The following is a 13,277-nucleotide window of genomic DNA, read 5'->3' on the forward strand; positions in this document are numbered from 1 at the left end:
GAACTTGTGGTGTAAAATGAGACACATATATGTTGTGTGGCTATAAATCATTGCATAAAGGTAAATTATTTTCATATAAGGAAATGGGTTATTCTTTTTGGCACGAACCGAAAAAGAAATAGGTTCACATAAATTGAAATATATGGAGTATAAGATTTATCTTAGCAACATTGATTAAAGGTAATTTTTTGTGAAACTTTGGAGAAAACCTAGATCACCTAAATGTTGATTTGACTATCATAATAGGCTAGAATTTGAAATTTAAGTATATATTTGGACTCGTGAGGTCATGAGTCAATGGGTTTTGATTTATTTAGGAATTTTACCATATGGGCCTAAGGTTGACATTTTGGAGTTTTATCTTAGACATAGTCTAAAATTGTGGAATATATGCAGTAACCCCAAATTTAATTAGGGGTTGTTTAGTAATTTAATAAAAAGGAATAAATAAACAAAGAAATCAATAATATTATAATAGTAATAAGGATAGAATGATTAGAAAAAAAGGGACGAGCAGAACGGTGCATAAGCATAAACCAAAAATGCAGTAAGAGAAAAGAAAAGAAAGGGAGAAAAAGAGACGAAAAAGAGAGAAAATAGGGATTTTCAAAATAAATCATCAAGGTTATGATCCTTAACTTTTATTTTAGTTTATTAAGTGATTATGAGAATATTTTTATAGTAGACAAATGAAGAAATTTTCAGAAATTTAGAAAGTATAGCCCTAGGGTTCTTCAACCTAATCTTCAACCTAATTCATCAATTTGAAAGAGAAAACGTTATCAAAAATTGATTTTGATTAGTGTTATGGAATTCACTCGTCGGGGAGAATCCGTTGGTGGTCATGGTCTAGGAATTCTGACCCGTTAACTAGAGTTAACTTTTTGGGTAAATCTTTGACCGCGTGTTAAAAATTATAAAAAAAATTGACCCAAGGATTTTCGACCATTCTGAACCCATTTTTTGGGTAGTTTGAGTTGATCCAGAGATCTGAGAGTATAGTTTTAATCTAGTTGGACCTTATGGAGTAATTATATGGTGAAACAATTTATATGTATATTATTTCTATGCTCGTTATGTATTTGTATTTTCTAATACATATTTCAGGAGTATTTAAAGTGGATGATCGAGGATTTTACAGGGTTATACTTACGTATAACTCACTCCTTACTTGCATGTTCACGCAGATATTGTTGTTGAGGACGAAACTAGTGGCTGAAAAGTTCATTGTATAAATTTTGTTGCTACGGTGAGCCGATGCATTGTACGTGGAGGTCGTTGTTTCAGTCTTACCTATTTCATGTCTTTTTTTAGGGTTTACATGCTCGATAATCAAACACATATAACTCTATTAGATTCTTCATGGTCTTAGTATAGAATTTGGGTTACAGATTTATTGCTTGAGTGTTCATTAGATTTTATAAATAAATTATGGTTTTAGTTGAATAATTATTATTTCGTATTTAGTTATTTTAAATGTATTTGGACTTGCACTTAGTATCTCTTAATTCCTAAATAATTCGTTAAGAGTATAAAAATTTGGTTTGCCTGGCGGGTGGTGTTAGCTGGGTGCAAATCATGTCTAGGGAGTAGTTTGGGACGTGATAATATATCATTTCCAATGGCCTTATTTGAAATTATTGAGTAATCTTTTGCATAGATAGAGTTCGTCGGGAGGATTTGGAGCCAGGCAAGGGTATTCTTGAGGTGGGAAACTTACTTTAAATGAGGTAAGCTAGTATTTTTACCTCAATGAGAAAGTTTTTTCAAATTGACTTGCTTGACATATATCATGTTTATGGGGATGCCGTATATATGAGTTGAAGAGTATATATTTGATTTCCAGATTATATATGATTATAACGGATATATTGGTGTTTCTATACATGCTTAACTTGCTTTATTTGTGTTATGACTATTTGTCTATTTTTACGTACCAGTATCATGTTGTAGGCATCTCTCATAGTTTAACATGATAGCATATATGTATGTTTCATTACATGATTTACTTGATAGTGATGTATTATTCATATGCATTATAACTTGCATATGTGATTTCACGCTTAATTGTGATTATGGGATGTACGTGAATTGGCCATACGATTTGATATTGCCTGTGGATATGGACCCGTCCCTCATGAGTCTGTATCGCCTGATTACCACGGCTAGTATGCGTGCAGGTTGCCGGTTTGATGTATAGTTTGAGTCATTATCAAGCATTAGTGAGTATAGGTTTTTGTTATTGCATTCATATAAATGCTAAACTTGTGCATCTCTAATTATTTTATCTTTGTACTTTATATTGATATTACTCCTTCTTACTATTCAGTTGGGGCAGTCGATGATACTTAACTGAGTACGTTTTAGTTTATTCATACTATATTTCTGCGCTTTATGTGCACCTACTAAGTCTAGTACTGGTGAAGCTCAAGAAGGATCATAGCAGCTTATTTGGAAACTTTATTGTGGTAAGTTGCCCTGTCCAATCCACAACACATTAGAGCCACCTTCTATCTTTCTCTATTGTTCTTTATTTCATACAATATTGTGTATTTGAGATAGCAGAAATGCTATTTCTTCATAAATGCTCATTGAGTAATTTTACGATTATTTTGACCGTTCCGATTTCGTAACGGTTTTGGTATTACTCTCTTATCTATATTATTAACTATTCGACTATGTCATGGTTTTATTGTCTAACGTTGTGGGTATTCTTGTGTTGTTTGGTTCGCTTAACGGGACGGGTTAGGTGCCGTCAAGGCTCAGGTGAATTGGGTCGTGACATTCACATAGTTTATTTCCCCTGTTATGGAACTGTAACATGACAACACCTACGATTATAAATGACTTCATCAAGATCATTATAGCTAAATATAATTCAAATTATTGTTAGTTTAGTTATAAATAAGCAAATACATGGATAAGTAGATAGCAGCAGGGTTGTTTATATTTGTTATTTAGGTTACAGGCCTTTGTGATATAGCCAAAGCCTCAACCAAAGCACACAGTTTCACCTTATACAAAAGTGTTGGGAATTTAATCATCCAAACTCTTCAAATTCCACATATCAGTATTCTTGTTGTGCTGCTCATAGTAACCAGGGCCCCTATCGGAATCCTGTCCATAGTATTTCGGAGAACCGTGTTCTGTTGGTCCCAATCCCCTTGGAATATGAGAGTAAGAGGATTGTTGCATTCCACTCCCATAGCCATTGTTCATGTGGGAAGAATGTTGCATTCCACTCCCAGAGCCACCATTCATGTGGGAACTAGAATGCTGCATTCCACTCGCATAGCCACCATTCATGCGGGAACTAGAGTGCTGCATTCCGCTCCCATATCCACCGTCGATGTGTGAACTAGAGTGCTGCATTCCACTTCCATAGCCACTATTATCGCTGTAAAAGTTTGAGGAATCATGGGACATGTGCCCATATTGGCCATGGCTATTGTGGTGACCATAGCCACTTTGGTACTTGTCTTTGTTGTACCAGCTATCATCGTCGTGGCTATAGCCGCCTTGGCTTATCATCATGTGATGTTGGGTGTGCTGAGGAGTGGTTACGCTGGGATAACCATAAGGCTTTGTCATTTGCATGCTTGAGCCGTAGTTGCTGTTATATTTGTCCTCAGAGGAGTAGAAGTCGTTCCCGTTATAGTAGCTTTGTTGCTGCTTGAAGCCAAGAGCGGGGTAGCTTTCAGTTTGGAGAACCATTTTGGATTGTCTAAAGAAGAGGAGTCGTACTAAAATATTGAGCTAATTTGCTTGTAAAAATGCTCTGTAGACTTGGTCAGATTTATAGGGCTATGGCAAGAGGAATTTAGGATTCCAATCAGATAAGTGAGGATCTTATTCCTCTTATTGAGGTTCTGAAATGGCGCACATTTAGTGGTAGTCGTCTCTAACACATGGGCATCCAAAAATGCTCCTGACTTTATCCCCAAACACCAACTTGCATATGGAATCAGATTTGCATATCAACTTGCATTTGGAATCAGATTTGCTATTTACATAATTTATAAACCTCCCCCAATAGGCATAATACGTTGAATTTGCGGTTCAGATTTTTCATTCTACTTTTATCTTTATGTAATGACTCGGCCGGTCGTTTTGAGAGTATTAGCCCCGAACCCCTAATTATTGCTCCCTCTATTTTATTTTGTTGTTACGTAACTTGTCGGGAGAATTTGTTTTTGGTTTCGGAGTGATATGTGATACATAGTCCTTAAATCGGAAGTTTAAGTTCTAGAAATTTACCGTAATTTGAATTGTGTGAAGACGACTCCGGAATGGAGATGCGAAGGTTCCAATTGCTCTGTAGAGTGATTTTGGTCTTAACAGCGTGTTCAGATGTTGAATTGGAGGTCCGTAGGTCGTTTTGGCATCAAATGGCGAAAGTTGGAAAGTTGGATGATTTTTGAAAAGTTTGACCGGGGTAGACTTTTTGGTATCGGGGTCGGATTCGGATTCCGGAAGTTGAAATAGGTCTGTAATGTCAATTATGACTTGTGTGCAAAATTTGAGGTCAATCGATCTTGATTTGATAGGTTTCGGCGTCAGATGTAGATGTTCGAAGTTTTAAAGTTTACTAGGCTTGAATCGATGTGCAATTCGTATTTTTAGCGTTGTTTGATGTGATTTAAAGGCTTGACTAAGTCCGTGTGATGTTTCAGGACTTGTTGGTATATTCAAACGGGATCCCAGGGGCCTCGGGGTGATTTCGGATGGTTAACGGATCGAGTTGAGGCTTAGAGAATGGCTGAAGTGCACCAGTTCTGGTGCAATCGCACTTGCGCAAGTTTGACCGCAGAAGCGAGCGGGTGGGCGCAGATGCGGAGCTGGAGAAGGTGGCTAGTGGTCGCAGGTGCGGCGAGGAGGTCGCATAAGCGGTATAGATTTTGCGGAAGGAAGAGCACAGAAGCGGAAAGGCCAGGAGGGCCTGGTGATCGCAGAAGCAGACTTGGTCCGCAGGAGCGCATGTGCAGAAGCGCTCCTTGGCCGCAGAAGCGGAAGTGCCGATGCGCATTTGAGTCCGCAGAAGCGAACGTGTCTAGACTAAGTAAGAACCGCACCTGCGATGGTAATTCCGCAGGTGCGGAGCCGCAGAAGCGGCAGTGGGTTCGCAGGTGCGAATTCACTGGGCAGAAAAGGCCTAATTCCGAGGGTTTGATTTCAGTCTCCATTTTTGGATCTAGAGAGCTCGGATTGAGGCAAAATTTTGAGGGTTTTATAGAGGAAATATTTGGGTAAAGATTCTTGACTTGATTTTGATTAATTTTCACTAAGATATCATTTATTCTTCATTTAATTAAGGATTTGGGTTGAGAAATTTGTGAAAAAGATGAAAAAATCCTTAGGCTGAATTTTGAGGTTTTGATCGAGAATTTCGTATCGGATTTGAGTAATTTTGATATGGGTGAACTCGATATCAAATGGGTGTTCGTATTTTATGACTTTTACCCGATTTCGAGACGTGGGCCCGGGTCGATATTTTGGGGCGATTTTTCGAGTCTTTGCTAAAAGTCGTAGATTTATTATTTACATTAGTTTCTTGTTGTTGTATTTATAGTATGTAATTACTTTTGGCTAGATTTGGGTCGTTTGGAGTCGAAAAATCGAGGGAAAGGCATTTTTATTGACTGATTGAGCTTGGTTTGAGGTACATGACTTGTCTAACCTTGTGTGGGGGGAACCTCACTTTAGGTTTTGACAATGTTATGATATTTGCAATGCGTAAAGGCCGTGTACGCGAGGTGACGAGTGCATAGTCCGATTAAACGTTGAAAAATCCGGTTCTTGCTGAGTAGTTTTCTTTTAATTCCTTAACTGAGTTTCTCTAGCCTGTGTAGTCATCATATTTAGCCTAATGTCGCGTGTCTACGCGTCTTAACTCTTATTGGCAAATTGTGCAATATGTTTAGTCGAATTACCTGTTTCCTTGATTTTGTATTCAGTCTTTAACTGTAGGATTCCTTGCTATAAATTTGTTGTTCCATAGATTATGAGTTGCATATTTACTTTTGGGACTACGAGGCGGTATTTCGGGAGCGCCCCCTGTTGCGTATTTACTTTTGGGACTACGAGGCGGTACGTCGGGAGCGCCCCTGTTGCATATTTACTTTTGGGACTACGAGGCGATACCTCGGGAGCGCTCCTGTTGCATATTTACTTTTGAGACTACGAGGCGGTACCTCGGGAGCGCCCCTGTTGCATATCTACTTTTGGGACTACGAGGCGGTACCTCGGGAGCTCCCGTGTTGTATATTTATGTTTGGGACTACGAGGGAGGACCTCGGAAGCGCCCCTGTTGCTTACCTCTATTTGCTGTGTTGTTACCTTTCTGTAATTTCTCATTGTTCAATTCTCAATCATTTTAACATATTATTATATCTTCTGTTTTGTTTCCTGTTTATTCCAGTAGGGCCCTTGCCTGACCTCGTCACTACTCTACTGAGGTTAGGCTTGGCACTTACTGGGTACCGTCGTAGTGTACTCATGCTACTCTTCTGCACATCTTTTTGTGCAGATCCAGATTTGTCCTAGCAGGCCAGATACCAGTGAGATAGCCGTGCGTGAAGACTTCAAGGTACATCTGCCAGCGTCCGCAGACCACGGAGTCCCCCTCTATCCTTATTATGTTATTTTCTTCCTTATTTTCCTTAGACTCTGATGTATAGAGACACTTAGTATTTCTCTTTAAAGCTTGTGACTTATTTCTACCGGATTGTGGGAGTTGTAATTATTTTGAACTGTAGTTTTGTTTATTTCAGATGTTGAGGTTTGAGTTTAAGTTTTATATTCAGTTATTCCCCAAATTGTTAGGTTTACCTAGTCTTAGAGACTAGATGCCATCACGACATCCTACGGAGGAAAATTGGGGTCGTGACACGGTGGGATATATATATATATATATATATATATATATATATATATATATATATATATATATATATATATATATATATTGCTAGAGAAGACTTTCCCAATCATACTGTTAAGGAATCCCATAACTCTGATTAGTCGGCATTTAGTAGAAACTAGTTAATTTGTTCGCGTTCCGCGCAGTCATTAAAATGGATAGCGAATTTAATATACAATTGTGTAGTCAATTTGGTCAAGATATATAAGTGTTGACAACCTAATTTTGACCCTCCTTTTTAATATTAAATTATTTATACTTGATGTTTTGCAATAAATACGGTGAAAATATTTTCTAATCAATAATACATATTTTTATTTAAATATAATAGAAAATTAGTAATTACTAGTGTTAAACTATTAATTTAATAGTTTAAATTACTATTAATATTTTAAATATTTTATAAAATTTATATTCGACCAAAAATACATACATTTAACCATTATTGCCTTACATTATAGCATCTTTAATTGTCTTTCGAGTTTTAATAATATTACTTTATGCTTAAAATTATATTTTAACTGTGTAGTAATAAAGCGATGTGAAGATGAAGAGATTTGGAGCAAAATTAAATAAAACGCGGAAGAAAAAGAAAGGAAAATAAAAAAGGTCACAAAGGGGGGACACCGTTTGATTTTTGTTGCCCCAAGTGAAGGACAAGAAAAAAGGAAATAAGCAACAATGAAAGAAGGCATCTGACGCAACGAAGAATTGAATTGCAAAATCGTACTAGTTTCTGCGCCAGGCCAGCGCGAGGCGCTGCCCTGGATGCTCGAGATGGGGGATTTTCCTACTTCGCCCGGGACAATGTTATTTCGGCCCTACATGGCCTCAACTCGTATAAAAGGGGTTCTAAACCTACTTTGGAGGATATCTAACATACTTTGAAAGAGAATTCAAGTGGGGGAACACACACCACCCTTGGAGGAGGCTTCTAACTAGTTTTTCTTCTCTTCACTTCTTTTAGTTTCATAGTTCATCAGTTCTAGAGTTGTGGGGTACTACATGAATGTTGTAGTTTGAAGCTTGAGTTATTTTTATTATTTTATTATATTAGTTTATTTATTCAATCGTGTGCTTAATTATTTGATTACTTGATCACCAATTGAATACTATCTACGAATCTAGGATTGAACTCGGGAGAGGGAATTGTAGATTGCAAATAAGATTTAATAGAGCAAGATCTTAAACTCGAGCATCGGGAACGAATTTGCGGTTAGGATAGGGATATACCTAATCGCATTTCTTGGTTATTATATGTGAATTATTAATGCGTTCTTGTTAATCCTAGTTCCATAGAAATATAGGCATTAGGTTAGCTTGAATAGGCGAGTACTACTTTGGGAGAAGGCTATGAGTAATATTAACCCTGTCAATCAATAAACTAGATAAATTAATTAGACAATTTAAGTGAAAAACTCAACAGAATTGTTAGTTAACCCATAGCTCTAGAATATTGCCTCTCATTGAATTCATCTCTAATATTTGTCAAATTGTTTCCTTTAATCTCTTAGTTAGCTACTCTAGATTAGTTATTAATAATCTTTAGATAATAGCTTGAATAGATTAATTGTCTTAGTTTAATTTAGTTGATAGTTAGTCACAAGTCCCTGCGGGTACGATATCTAGACTTACAATCCTATATTACTTGTCGACCACGTATACTTGCGTGTGCGTTTGGGAGCAACAAAAATATATTACCCTTACTATTTTAAAAATTACTAAAATAACCTCTATATTTTGATACACATGTTTTACAATTAATTTAACAAATTAATCTTTAATTTTTAATTACATCTCTCATTTTTTAAATTAATCCAAATTTAATTTTATAATTTGGCAAATAAAGTATTTTAATAAATAATCAATTAATTAAAGTAACTTGTAGTGAATTTGATGATTATATTTTTATCATATTTAATTAGAATTAATTAAACTTAATTAAGTTAATTTTGAAGGGGTTAAAATATTAAAAGGCTACACTTGCAAATGCCTAATTAAACATAACATGTCTATTTGTTAAATCAATCTCAGCCCAAAAAATACAGGCCCAATCGCCAACCCGGCCCAAAACTACCCCCTCCCATCCACCTTGGAAATTCATGCCAACTCTTGAGAACCAATAGAATTGTGCCATATCACCCGCCCCCTCCACTCACAAAAAAAAATACAAGTGATCTTGGTCGTCAATCTAAAACAGTAACGATCCACATTTATTCCCACTTATTGCTTTATTTAAAACCTTTCATCAGATTTTATCCTAAATGTTGGATCACACGGATCTAACGGTCCGCATTTTTTCCCCATTAACCATTTTACCAGGTTTTATATCGGAAATTATCAGGGTCGTTGATCAAATGATCCAACGGCCTACAGTTCATCTCTCACTTTAAACCTCAGAGACCAACCAAGTGACCCCTAACCATAATCACTTCTCACATTGAATGGACGCCTCTCTTTCCCATTTTCCTCTCTATTCTCTCAACCTCTCATCTCCCATCAATCTTCAATCCTTGAACAAATCAGTGCGAGGTCACGAATTCGAACTTTACAACACCCAATGTGCTTCCTATATCCACGAAGCTCGCCTGTTTCTTTCACCTTTCATCCCTAAACTTCAAAGCCTCAAATATAAAACCCTAGACCTAAAAGATGAAACATCAATTCGTCTGATTTTCTCCTTCGTTCTTTCAAATCAGAGCATGCATGGCTGTAACTTCAGCTTCATCATCATGATTCTTTTTCTAGAGGTCAAACACAGTGACCTATGGATATTGGAGTTTGACCACTGGGTTGAATACTTCAATGGTCGACTTTCCTCTTCTCAGGTAAAATCCATCACTGATTTCCCCCTCTATCCTCCTAATTTCAATCTTTCTCTATCGTCATCTATCATATCATCATCATGCACTACCTGTTCGAACTAATTTGAAAGCCTAAGACTTTAACAACCACTATAAATAGGAGCTTTCAATGGTCTCACCTAACAAGACTTAACAAAGGTGAATATACCTACCACTATCAGTAAAAACATTGAAAGATTACAAAAGTTTAAGTCTTTTCGGTTAAGTATTAACGTTCCAGTAGCTTTTTCTTAACTTTTCTTTTCTTCCTTTCATTTCTGCTCGAGTTCGGTCATTGTACGTGATTAATTGGGGTTTGGACTCCTAAACGACTAAAGAAAGAGCTCTTATTTGGATTGCTACCCTGCAGAAGGTCAATGTACACTGACCCCCCCTCTTCTTCTTTCATTCATTGTGTTATTTTATTTATATGATGTCTTCTATGTTGATTAGCTATCGTTTGTAATGCATATCGGTATCTCATTTCCGTGTTTATTATATCCTGCCTTCACATGCCATTCTTGCTGATTGAATAAATTATCTCCTGAATGGTTATGATTGTGTTAATGTTGCTGCCAATTGCTGTTGTTAATGAACTTCACTTCTTATGATTTAGATAAATAATAAATGCCTTCTTGATGATTGATCCTATTGAATCTCTTTATAATGAATTGAATTAGGCCTAAGCTAATGTTATGCATACTCTATTAGTTGAATAATGATTGTACCGTTGTGTTTGGCCATCTTAATTGTACTATGCCTTTTAGTCCTTGCTTAATGTCATTTTAAGAGCTCATCTGCTGCACCATGCCATATGGATCCTTATGTTTGTAATGTTATACCATGCTATGGATCAAATAAAAGTGATCTTCATCATAGTTCATATTATGCCTTTGACTTGTTTACTTTGCCTGAACAAATTATTATTGAAACCATGCCTGCTGTGCACACTTAATAATTCATGTAAATCTGTTATTATAACCTGAACTTATGTAATGAGTTCATTAGTATAGTCGTCATACAATCTGCTCATCTGAGTATTTAGTAGAAGTAAACACTTATTCTTGTTGAAATGGTTGGAAGTATGACGACTATTAAGTTTGGTAACCTTATAGACAAGATTGGAAGTAACCTGTAGACAAGATGTCCTGCTACTAAGTTTGAACTAGATCAAAATTGATCCTTCCTGCCTACTTTGATGTCTCTGTTTGTGTTATTATCTTTAGGAAGCATGTACAAGGCTGTTAATATAAGTGTTTATTAGAATAAGGACTCAACCATGTATGTATGTTTACTTCTGATTGTTCTTTAGGTAACTAAAAGACTGTTGAAGTACTGTGGACCTAGTTGAGGATCCTTGAAATGTTGAACCTTCAGCAGAACTAATGAGATTAATGTACATGTCTTCCCAATCATTTTGATCACTTAATTTCGCATTTCTGAACTAGAGTTGATTTGCTAATAAATTCCACTTACTCCTTTTGTTCTTACATCAGTGTGACAGTTTTTCTTTAAGTGTTCTGATACATGCTATGAATGGTTATTGATACTCTAAGTACTTGTAGTAGTTTGCCTACTTATTTTTGAGTTCTGATTCTAACGTTAATGGTGTATTGATAATATTTTTCTGGAAATTCTTGTCTGAACCTTTATATCTACTATTGTTCTCAGTTTAATTACAAAAGTGAATACCTCATTTGTATCTAAATCTTTGGAAAAGAGTAAGTGTGAATCGTTAATGATATTTGGAGTGGAACCTAATTTGTGGTTAAGGTGCTATTTTTTGACACAAGCACTACTTGGTATTTATAAGACCTTTGGAACTCTGGTGTGCCAGTGATTCAATGGGTATTTTATCCATGGATAATGTTTTTCCTCTAAGCCCCTAATCACTGACTCTTATTGGGCCTCATGTTTGTTTCACTAATTATTTCTCTTTACCTCTTTGGGTGCATGTTTGAACTGGGGCTGCCGAGTTCTTTGGAAATCAGGCCCAAGTTCCAATCTAGTATGTCTTTCCTGCATTATGAAGTCTTCCGCTGCTTTAGATCTGCTGGGTCCTGGTCCACTGGCCCTATAACGAAGAGTCCAGTTTTCTTTTCCCTTCTCACTTTTAGACAATAAAATTAGCTGCTTATTATGTGTATACATCTTTGATACTAACATTATTATTGGATACTTCTGTTATATTTTGATTGTTTTAGGAACCTAGGCAAACCAAGGCCCATTGGTAAATATAAAAAATCTGAGTTTATATCATATTCGTTGAAATATTTCAATGCGTTGATTACTTACTTCTTAATAAATAAAAGACTGCATTTTTTATCGCAAACACTTTTTCAAAAAAGTTTTGATATTGAACATATTTGAAACGAAACGACCTCTCTTTGGAAAAAATCAGAATCGAAAGAATGTATACAAGGCCGATTTTCAAAAATGACTTTCAAAAAGAAAAACACAACTCCAATTGAAATAAGTTTTCAAGAAAGGTATACCTATCCCAAGGATATACACTTCTAATGGTATTCATTTTATTAAGTCATACGGATAGCCACATTTTCAAATGAGATAAGTTATTAGAATCTTCTTTCAAATATGGAAATATCTCATAAAGGCGTTCTTAACTTTTGTAGGCAAAAACATTTAAAAGATTGTTTCATAAGTTATAAACCTTATAAAAACTATAACTCCTTTCTCAAGTATATACACAACATTCTTTTAAAATAGTAGAGTTTAAATAAGATTTAGAATATACCACAGACCTTAAGCAGTTAATTAAGCAGAATATAGACCTTTACTTCCCCGAACCTAGCTTAAGTTTTATGGAGCTACCTTAGGTAGATTTTAAGGGGTCCATAACACCTTCCCCTTAAAATAACAAGAACCCTTACCCAAATCTAACCAGTTAGTAGACCAATAGGATAATAATCTAACAGACATATATGTACCCCAATATATCTCAAATATTAGGTGGCGACTCTCTTTTATCAATATCCGAAGAACCACTGGTTGAATCTTGTTTTGACCTATGCAAAATAGGGTACAAAAATATGACGACTCTACTGGGGACTTACACATAGATTCTGACCTTAGCATACTTAGGCTAGATATGAAATTTGGAGATGTTTGTTTATATGTTGCTTTGACTGTGCTTAACTTTAAAAATATGTGATTACTTGTTTTAGTTTTTTATATCTCTATAACATGCCAAACATGTACTTATTTGCATGATTATAATGTTGTTACTGGTATCACAATTATTTGTTACTGCTTTATATAGTGTCATCATATTGTTTCATATCGAGTCTGGGTCGTACACAATCATACACAAATGACATGCGAGTGATGTCGTTTACACCACTCCGAACCTTCTTTCAAAATTCTCTAGTTTCAGAGAACGGCTTTGTCAGGTCAACTAACATAACGTCTCGTAGTGTTCAGTCCAACACTAAAATTAGGAAATACTCTACTCTAGCAAACATAGGTTATACTGCATAAACCTTAGGTGAGTCAGT

General features: G+C 35.9%; 1 long non-coding RNA gene across 2 annotated transcripts; it reads left to right on the top strand.

Annotated features, from left to right (window-relative positions):
* Positions 1 to 526: 526 nt before the first annotated feature.
* Positions 527 to 6,713, top strand: LOC142166896 (uncharacterized). 2 transcript variants are annotated; one of them, XR_012697380.1, is made up of 2 exons: positions 527 to 2,468; positions 4,674 to 6,713. It is a non-coding gene; the product is annotated as an uncharacterized LOC142166896 (long non-coding RNA). The 2 variants fall into 2 exon arrangements; XR_012697381.1 differs by having other exon boundaries at positions 6,527 to 6,713.
* Positions 6,714 to 13,277: the final 6,564 nt, after the last annotated feature.

The sequence above is a fragment of the Nicotiana tabacum genome, chromosome 12 (genome assembly GCF_000715075.1).
Source record: "Nicotiana tabacum cultivar K326 chromosome 12, ASM71507v2, whole genome shotgun sequence".
Lineage (NCBI taxonomy): Eukaryota > Viridiplantae > Streptophyta > Magnoliopsida > Solanales > Solanaceae > Nicotiana > Nicotiana tabacum.